At 43.0% G+C, this 9,442-nt stretch overlaps 1 long non-coding RNA gene across 1 annotated transcript; it reads right to left on the bottom strand.

The window, feature by feature from the left end:
* Positions 1-7,468: 7,468 nt before the first annotated feature.
* On the bottom strand, positions 7,469-8,317 carry LOC135377139 (uncharacterized). The gene is made up of 3 exons (XR_010418057.1): positions 7,845-8,317; positions 7,619-7,714; positions 7,469-7,495 (listed from the first exon to the last, which is right to left on the bottom strand). It is a non-coding gene; the product is annotated as an uncharacterized LOC135377139 (long non-coding RNA).
* Between the last annotated feature and the right edge of the window lie 1,125 nt (positions 8,318-9,442).

The raw sequence follows: 9,442 nt of genomic DNA, 5'->3' as shown, positions 1-9,442 counted from the left end.
TAGGGCACACCCTTCCTGATGTCAACGTAGCACAGAAAGGTTTTTAGAAAATGCATGTGATTTCAAAACTAAAAGAGTCACCCATGTAACTTCCACATTCCTCTTTCAGGACATTACTAGCCATTCTGCATTTTAATGAGAATTCTGAACGAGAACACTCTATGACCAAGGAGGGAGAACACCGGTATCGCATCAAGGCATCCAAGACATACAAGGGAGAGCATGTTGCACTGCCGATCAAGGAGGAGCCCACATTCAGTAAGCGGAAACATATAAGTTAATTTGGCCAATAAACACAACTGCGCTTCCCACACAATTGCAGACTACTTCCATCAGCTGATTGACAAGACTGTTGACCTATGCAATGAGTGGCCCACTTTTGATGCCGCATTTGAAGCCAACCCTGATGACAATCTCCCACCTCTGACTGCAAGCAACCCAGCACCAGAAAAAGATGCCCTTGTTGCTCAGAGACTCCACCGACTAGAACCATGTCACTGTCTGCAGTGCAAATCTTAGGGTATGAAAGGTAAGCTCGTTGTACTGAGTGTTCAAGAACCTCTTTGTGTATCAAACCCCAGAAGGGAATATACACTGCATTAACAAATATACCAGGCATGTAATAAGCCACTGGTGCCAGTGCTTTTCTAAACGCTCAAAGCACGAAGAATCTGCATCTTCGTTGCCTCTCTGAATTCTGTAATAATGCAAATGTATGATGCCATTTAGGTATGCAACCACACCTGTGTGGCTACTGGCTCACAAGTAGTAGACACACAGTAATGTGGCTCTGCGGTGCCTACAGAGCTGCAAATACTGCTTTTATATTACAGACAGGAACGTTGTGTGAACACAAGAAAGGGAGGGAAATGTGCCACATACCGTTACGACACCATGGATGCTCTCTACGGTCCTTCTGATGGCATGATGGCGTTTCCTGCAAGGGCACATAATTGTCAGCTGGATGGAAAAGTGTGGCTTCCACACCCAGACAGAAGATCTTTTTTTTATCTATTACAACAACAAAAAAAAACAATTAGGACAGCATAGGGGTAAAGCAGCGTGGTTGTGATTTAGGCAGGATCCAAAATTCTCAATGACGGATTTCTCTCTACAGTGCTGGTGCAGCCGCCGCCGCATCACTGCCATCGAAAAATCAAAATTTACTGAGGGAGGAAAAAAAAATAATGAGAATAATATCAACAGTTACAGTAGAGCTCCCTAACATTTTAGTACCCAATCCTAAAAATGCACAGTGTTGTGTCGCATTTTTGAATAGTTGCTACTCTGCATTCTGCTTTGCACTATTTTGAAATTAATCTACGAAGGTTGTCGCTCATAAAGTACGTGAAACAGTGTGCTTGTGTAGCAAACTACAATGCTAGCCTCCCACAGAGTAAGGTGGCATATAACACCAACAGATTGCAAGAAGAGAAGTCATTTCAAAAGAGAGTACCCAAGACAAAGGTTTACTGAAATGGAATAAAGATTGTTTTGTTGAGCTGAGCTTGGCTGTTATTAACATCTTATTAAATGTCTCAACACATACGACTAAATACGTTCCTGTCAGTTCGAGATTTATTCCATGTGCCACTGTTGTATGCTGCATATGACAAAAAAGAAAAAAAACGCTTATTTTCGCCATGTGTTTTGGAGTTTCCCACAGAACGCGTGCAGATGAACTCTACTGACTTTACTTTGATATCCATGTTGTTGTGCTTGTGGAGATGTTGTGCTCCTGGTATCAGTAAGGTATGGTAAGTGCATTGTTACACAGCTATGCATTCACCGGTCCGCTCTTTCGCCTCGGAGATGCCAGTGTACATGCAGTTCAGAGCCCATCGTGTTGACCACAACACGGAAGAGTCATGATGGTCGACGACCTCTTCAAATGAAAACACTGGTCACTGCGCGGCATCTTCATGGCTATGCATTTGCACCCCATATGATAAGAAGCACTAAGCGCATTCTTTTCACTTTCACTGGACTGCACTACCTTGGACTCCACGCAAGACAGGTTTTCGGGAGCTGCACTTTCCAGCTGAAAGGAACTTGATTAGTAATGTATTTCTGTTCAACAGGAAAGTGCAGCACGCGAATAACCCAGTTCGGATCTGGTGCAGGAGGTGCAAGCGAAAAGAATGCACCTCAATCCGAATGTCTGTTCACACTTAGCAGCATCACTTACCAGTCACTAGGACATTCCTGCGGCGAAATCGAAGCTGGTGGAGCTCAGACTCCAGCTCCATAAAAAGTTTTGTCAAGAAGAGCAGACGTGTCGCCTGTAGAGTGTTCCGTTCATAACTACGACTTCCGATAAACAACAACCGCAACAACGCTTCCTACGCGGTGGGCTTGCCGGCGCCGCGACTACGAACAGATCGCAAAAGAGAAAGAAAAAGACGGCGTAGTCACATGACGTCAGCGGTTTCCGGACGAGAGAGGGGGCATTTCTGCCGCGAGATTCAAAGCTCTCTCGCGCGCCAGGATTGCGCGCTACGCTTGAACTTTTTGTGGGAATATGTATCACGGGGCTTGGAATCGTAATTTCTACTTGTCCCGTCATATTTTATTCCGATCATTTCCATGCTCCTTTAAAGGTCAGCTATGCCGATATCCCAAATAGTCGAAACGGTTGTGATATTCTGAAAGCCCACATCCAGCTCTCCCCAAAATGCACCTTCATTCTCTCAGTTCGGTACAGTACCATGTCAAAAAAATAGATAATTCATTCCGAAACACACATGGGCGCAGCCATTTTTATGACGTAGATGCACCCGAACGGGCATTGTGACGTGTACGCGCCTTCGTACTTGCCAGTGGATTTCAGCTACGGCTTCTCGCGGCTTCACGTATCTGTGCTTGAAGATGGCGGACAGCCGGGTTCCACCGTTCCGCGATAAGTAAACAGTGCAGCAGCTGCGAACTCATTCGCGAACCAACCTCTGTGCGATGTTGTGACTGGAATTCGTCGTTTGTGTTTTGTGAGCATGTACAATTTGTATCAAGTCTCGTCTGCGTTAGCGCCTTTACATCACTTGCCCATTGTAGAGACTGACGTTTCGACAGCCGTGTTAGCAAGAAAATGCCGACAGCGTTTTATTCCTGCAGGAAAAAATTGTGCTGTGTATTTGAGAAACCGCATACTACTATGGGACAAGTTTTACGTACGATTTATCAATGCGCAACAGCGTCGACGATGGTATGTAACGACGAGGACGTAAAACGAAATACAAATCACATTTTAAACTTTTTGTGGGATTCTGTGCATTTTCCAGAAGCAATCTTTGAATCACACCCCCACGCTGCGTTGTGTGGCACGCTACAAACTACTGTATTTTATGTCTAACATCTGGATATTGTTTGTAATGAACACCGTCGCACAAAAACATGCACACGAAAGCTCCAGCAGCCATGTGGTTGCACACTATGCAGACGCAAAAGAAGTACCAGAGCACATATTGGCACTTAGAAATTGTGTTTTTAGAAATGTGGTGTCTGAAGAGTTGGAGCATAGCATATATACTAGAAATCAGGTGCACCTTATCCTTCTGTAGAGTGCTCTTTCAATTCACAACTCAGCCCATGGGGTGTAAAAGTGTTAGAGGCAATTATGTGACTTGTCGTCCCGGGTGACATCACTGGCCATCGTCGGAATTAATTCCGTGCTCAGGAATTATTGTACAAATCACTTTGTATGTAGGACATGATAAGCAATATGTAAGTTGCAACCTTGTCTGCAGCATTCTCGATGGCCTCTTACCTTTACAGTTTCAGACACGTTATCAAACCATTTAAAAAGGGCACACTTACAGGGGCCGTGTAATTTGAGTTTTTAATTTATAAAAATATAAGTATACAATATGTAATATGAAATTTATATAAAATAAAAATAACATTTATAAAAAGAATTTATAAAAAATAAATGAAAAGGCTTCATGGAAGCAATCCATTAGCATACCCATTGCACAAGCACAATTATATATACTTGGACATCATCTAATTAATCTTCTGAACCATATGTGTGGCTGCATACGAAATTTTTTATGCGCATGCTCTACCTTCCTGTTCCTACATGTGCACACGAACAACAGTGAATATATGTGAAGTGGCAAAAAGCAATGCTAGACTCTACCATTATTGTGCCCCTTTAACTTTTCCACATTTATTTCTGGTCAACAGGGAATATCTCACTAGAAAAGAAGACATTTGTGCATTGTTTGGCAAGCAAATAAATATATTTATTTACATTTTCCATCAATCAACAATGTTGTGACCTGGTGCAAATATTAATGTCAACAAGGAAAGTACTTACAAATTATTCCTATGTGCTCAAATGCAGATATGACAATTCTGTTTTTGTACCTCAGCACAGTACAGTTTCAAAATTAACAAACTGCACTGCATCAGCAATCTTAAAGTAGCTCAAGAGGGGAGTCACATAAAGCTCCAATATTAGACTGTGCAAACAAAGCTAAAAAAACAAAGTACTTCAAAAAAAAATCTGAATAATTGGTTGTCGTTGTGATATGTACTACTATGCACAGTTCATGAATGGAACATGCTACCTCATTGCATTCCCTCCATGTGAGCACTAGCACGGGCAGCTTTTTAGGTCGCTCTTTTCGTGTTTTTCTATTGTCTTTTTTTTGTTTTCTGTTTTTGCAATAGCAAGCATGGCCATAGTGAAACACAAGCAGCCAAGGACAGGATGAGACATCTGCAATGCGACTGCTAGCTCTCAACTGATATATTTATTAGCAGACTCTGGAATATACACATATATGCTGCTAAGCAAATGACAAGTTAACCAATAGAATAACAGACAAGAAAAAGGGTTATATATCTTCCCCTCTCCTCATTCTATTTCACAGGCAGCCCTAGTATCATTCGGAGTGTGTCCGTGCGTTCCCTTTGAGATAACGTATCTCAGACAGAAGCAAATCCAACAGCAGACTGCTTACACATGCAACTGTCTTGTATTTCTCTAACCACTTGTTATTTAACCGCTGCCTTGAGCTGTGTGTTCTGGAAATTTATGCAGCATCCAGAATCCCTGCAATGTGTTGCCATGTTTCTCGAGGGCATCAAAAGTCTGTCCTTGGCTGCCTGTGTTTCACTATATCTCTCAGATACAAACTACCCCATTTCAACACAGTAGAAAACACAGATTTGTAAATAGCATCTGTTGATTGCACTGTACATACCCCTCATATAAAGGATCATAGTGGATACTACATCTCGTGCGATAATGTCAGGAATGCAAAAAAACTAGATTTGAAACCACTCTTACGTCGTAGTAGTAGTATTTGTGTGAAGCTACGCAATTCCTGTCCTGCAAATAATTTAAACGATATGTTTCATCTGCCAGCGTGATGATCCCCTGAAAAGTAATTCACAATTGGCGGGAACTACCGGTTCTGAAACCTATCCCTGACATGTGTAGCCACCAGGAAGGAAACCCAAGGGCTGCGGTGGAAAAGACAAACACACACGGGCTATGTTCTCAATGTGTGTCAGCTGCTCTGGCTACTAAGAAGAACATGTTCCAAATTAATATAACATGGCTTGACATCATATGCCGGCGAAAGCTAACCAATAAAATTAGTAGTTAAATGTACAATACGTAAACACTTTCCATAACATGACAGTTCCCTTTCTGCATTTATGCGCTACCATTCAACCCACATAAACAGTGTACTGAATGTTTTTATAGCATTACACGTCGTTTGACAGAACTTGAACAAGATTACATAGCACACGATAGAAGTAGAGTGAACATAATGTGGCAGAAAAAATGGCTAGGAAGCAAGTGAGCTGGTGAAGATGATGCATATGTAAAACCCCGGACTAGGGAACAAAAAGGGACGTGTTTGTGTTTGTCCCTTCATGTTCCTAGTCTTGGGGTTTTACATCATGCATAATGTGCAGCCTTCCATTCACGCTTAATGGCCGTGGCAGTAATGCATGAAGGCCACTGCTAAGTTGTGTTGAGAAACACCACTTTATGTTTGCCATGTCTAAATGAAACGTACCTGACCTGATCCAAATTTACCGTTCTGAGTCTGGAACACACAAAGAGAAAAACGCAACACACGCCACAACATTAACAGATAGACAAATGAGCTGTGGCGAGCTCCACCTTGGGACAAAGTCAACAAGTAATTCACCAAAAGTCAATCAGCACCTGAAATGTAACATCTCTGACTGGTAGCAGGACGGTCCACGTTCAATTCCTGGTGCTAGCACTGACTGGCTTTTTCATGAATTATTTGTTGAAGTTTCGATGTACTTGAGAACCATTCGTCAACCATTGTATCCTCATGAGGTGATGAGGGTTTGTCATCTCAAAGACACTCCCTTTCTGCCATGTGTCCTTATGGATGCTCATCACTGCAGAAAAAAAGAAAGAAAAAGCATTTAATGACAAGAAATGGATAGTCGTATTTACTGTATAATGATTGTGCACAACAGAAAGAAGACTTTCGCACAGAAGGCTGTACTTCTTGAGGTCTAACATCAAGTTACAAAATTCCAGAATATATGACATGTTGTAAGGTAGAGAATAAGTAGAGCTATTGAGTTGTCGAGTGGAGTTGAGGGGGGAGTTGTACCCCCTTTTTATTTTATTATATATGATTGTGTAATTATTTTTATGTCTGTAGCAACCCTCGCTCTCTACATTACAACATGTTTTATATATTCCGGGATTTTGTAACTTCATGTTAGACATTAACAAGAGCAGCCTTGTGCACGAACGTCTCGTCTCATTAAAATTTAGATGCTCTCAACAGTCTTCTTTCTGTTGTGAATCTCTATCGCAGCATACCTGCACATCGCTGTTCTACGTACTGTGACTTTGCAGTAAGGGTATGGACTTTAGGTAAAAAGACTACACAGCACTTCTCAGGTATTTTTGCCTATCAAACAGTATGTATGTATGCAGTATGCACACAGTATTTGTGCACCAGACCCACTAAAAATGTAGTGAATGTGGCATTGCCCACGGTAATGTACCAAGTTCAACACAATTATTGTAGAATTCAGGTATTTTAGCTTACATGTCGAGCCAGTACCACATCCAGTGTGAAGTTGTGACAAATAAATAGTTTCGATTTTTCTAAGCTCTCAGAACACAGACAGTGAATTAATAAGAGTAGACAATGTTAACATGAATTCTGGACTATTCTTCAATTAAAGGTTCACAGATAGTAAAGGCACCTTCCTCAATGGACGTTGATGACACTGAAAATTCTAAAACGTTATCAGAGGCGACATCAGCTTCTGTGTGTCAAAGGATTGTATGTCCAACAGTAATCCAACTAACAGTAACGAAAATGTGCAAAAGACAAATTAACTGAACTAATGTAACGTACCTTCTATATCAGACAGTGAAGCTTGTAACAGCCCATCCACAGGAACCAGTGTCCAGACAGCAAAAGTGCTTGAACTGGGAGATAGCAGCTAGTCGGAATGGCGACCTTTGTTTTCCACCCTGAAAGCACAGGTTGTAACTTTGAGGGCAGATTTAAAAGTGGTGTCAAGATGCTTGCATGCGAGTGCACATGAAAAGTTGAACTTAGGTGAATACTCAAATTATAACATCACACTGTCGTACCTGTTGGTGGAGGTAGACTGCAACTAACGTGCCAGCAATTTCTTCATGCACCAGATGCAAGCCAGATCATGCTTCATTTCCGCCTTCAGCGTGCACCTGTGACAATTCAGAAGTTAGATTATCAATACTATTGTGTTGTTAATCGTGGTTATATCAGAGTAAGCGCAGTAGGACAGCTGCACGATTCATTAGGCTTGCTATTTTTTGTATCTGAACCTCGACTTACCTTTTTTGCTCTCGTTTTTTGCCTTGATCCTCCGTGGCACGTTCAAAATGTTGTGCGTCGGGCACCTCAGATTTTCATCCGACGATTTCGTGCCGATATTCCAAATTGCCTCTGGAGTCGCGCGTATAACCTATGATAACATTCGTTGACGAAATCCTTGCAGTGGAAATTAGCAGGCACCACTGTCAGCCAAGAGCTTCGCACTGCTTGGTCTTTTAGCAGCTTATAAAAGGTAACACTTGAATGCTCCGATGAATTGTTCTAACAGCGTAGCACGTAGCACCGTCGCATCTTCGACAACTTCGCCGTGGCATATCGCTCCAGCCCATAAAAGGCAAGGTCAGAACAAGGAAGTGCACTTTCCAAACGACGCCTTGCCAAAAAAAAAAATATTCACATGCTTTGTTTCCGGCTTAGCAATAACATAACAGCTGTTCGCTTATGTACGATGCACAGAGTACGAAACGAAAGAAGCCAAGCGGCCAAGCCAAGAGTGCATGCCAAGCCAAAGACAGATAAACCGAGAGCAGTGACGTCGGTGCGCCCGTGCGCAGGGTTTGCCGACGGTCTGACGGCCGGGCGTGGGAACTAAAAAAACTGTTTTCTAAAAAACTACGAACAGTTGGAGCAAGATATTTCGCACACATATTCAGTGTTAGGTAATGAACACACAGCGCGAGTATCGCTCAGTTCTGCGGCACTTCAAAATCGGCATATCTGACCTTTAAAGAACGTACCTCTCAAGAACAAACGCAGAGTTGTATCATTCAAACGAACTACAGGCGATTTTGCATTCCTTATGCATTGCGCCTATGGGAGTATGCAAGTGAAGCACGCTTTAAGTTTTTGTCCCAGAATTCTGGTCATCAGACTACGAAGGCAGCGCTTCGTCCACCTTCCTGTTTCGGCAGTGCCCGTTATCCTGGGCAGAGACATCATCATTATCCTGCAGAAATTAGTGCTGGACCTGGGCAATGGAGAGTACGTTTACCAGGGATCATCGGGATTTTCCCTCTCGCCGTGGCACAGGACAGCAGTTCAGCTAAGCAAGCTGCAGCGACGTTCGTCGAACCGTTCCCGCTGTCTTAGGGTCATTCCATGGCCCTGAGGAGGAGCGCCGTCAGCTTGAACAAGAACTGCGACAGTTTGTTGGTGTCTTCACTGAGAAACCCGGTAAGTCGTCTGTGTTACAACATAGCATAGACACGGGTAAGCTAGGCCCTGCCGTTGTAATCCGAGACCATTGACTGTGCATAAACGTGCTCTGTTAGACGCTGATCTTGATGAAATGCTCCAAACCGGTGCAGTTCATAGGTCCCACAGCCCTTGGGCATCTCCTGTCGTCCTGGCTCAGAAACATGATGGCTAGGTTATGCGTCGACTACCGTCGACGTAACTGACTAGTACCCCTTTCCGTCCATCGAGCCTATCATGTACTCCCTGGGCAACGCTTAAGTGTTTTTAACCCTTGATTGTAGTAGACGGTTTTTGCAAGTCCAAGATGCCCCGGAGGATGTCCCGAAAACAGCCATTACCTGTCATAGGGTTTATTTGAGTTTGTAGGGATGCCTTTCCGTCTGTCTAACCCGTCCGCCAGT

This window comes from Ornithodoros turicata, chromosome 1, assembly GCF_037126465.1.
Source record: "Ornithodoros turicata isolate Travis chromosome 1, ASM3712646v1, whole genome shotgun sequence".
Classification (NCBI taxonomy): domain Eukaryota; kingdom Metazoa; phylum Arthropoda; class Arachnida; order Ixodida; family Argasidae; genus Ornithodoros; species Ornithodoros turicata.
The sequence above is the reverse complement of the archived record's forward strand: the minus strand, read 5'-3'. Positions and strand labels throughout refer to the sequence as shown.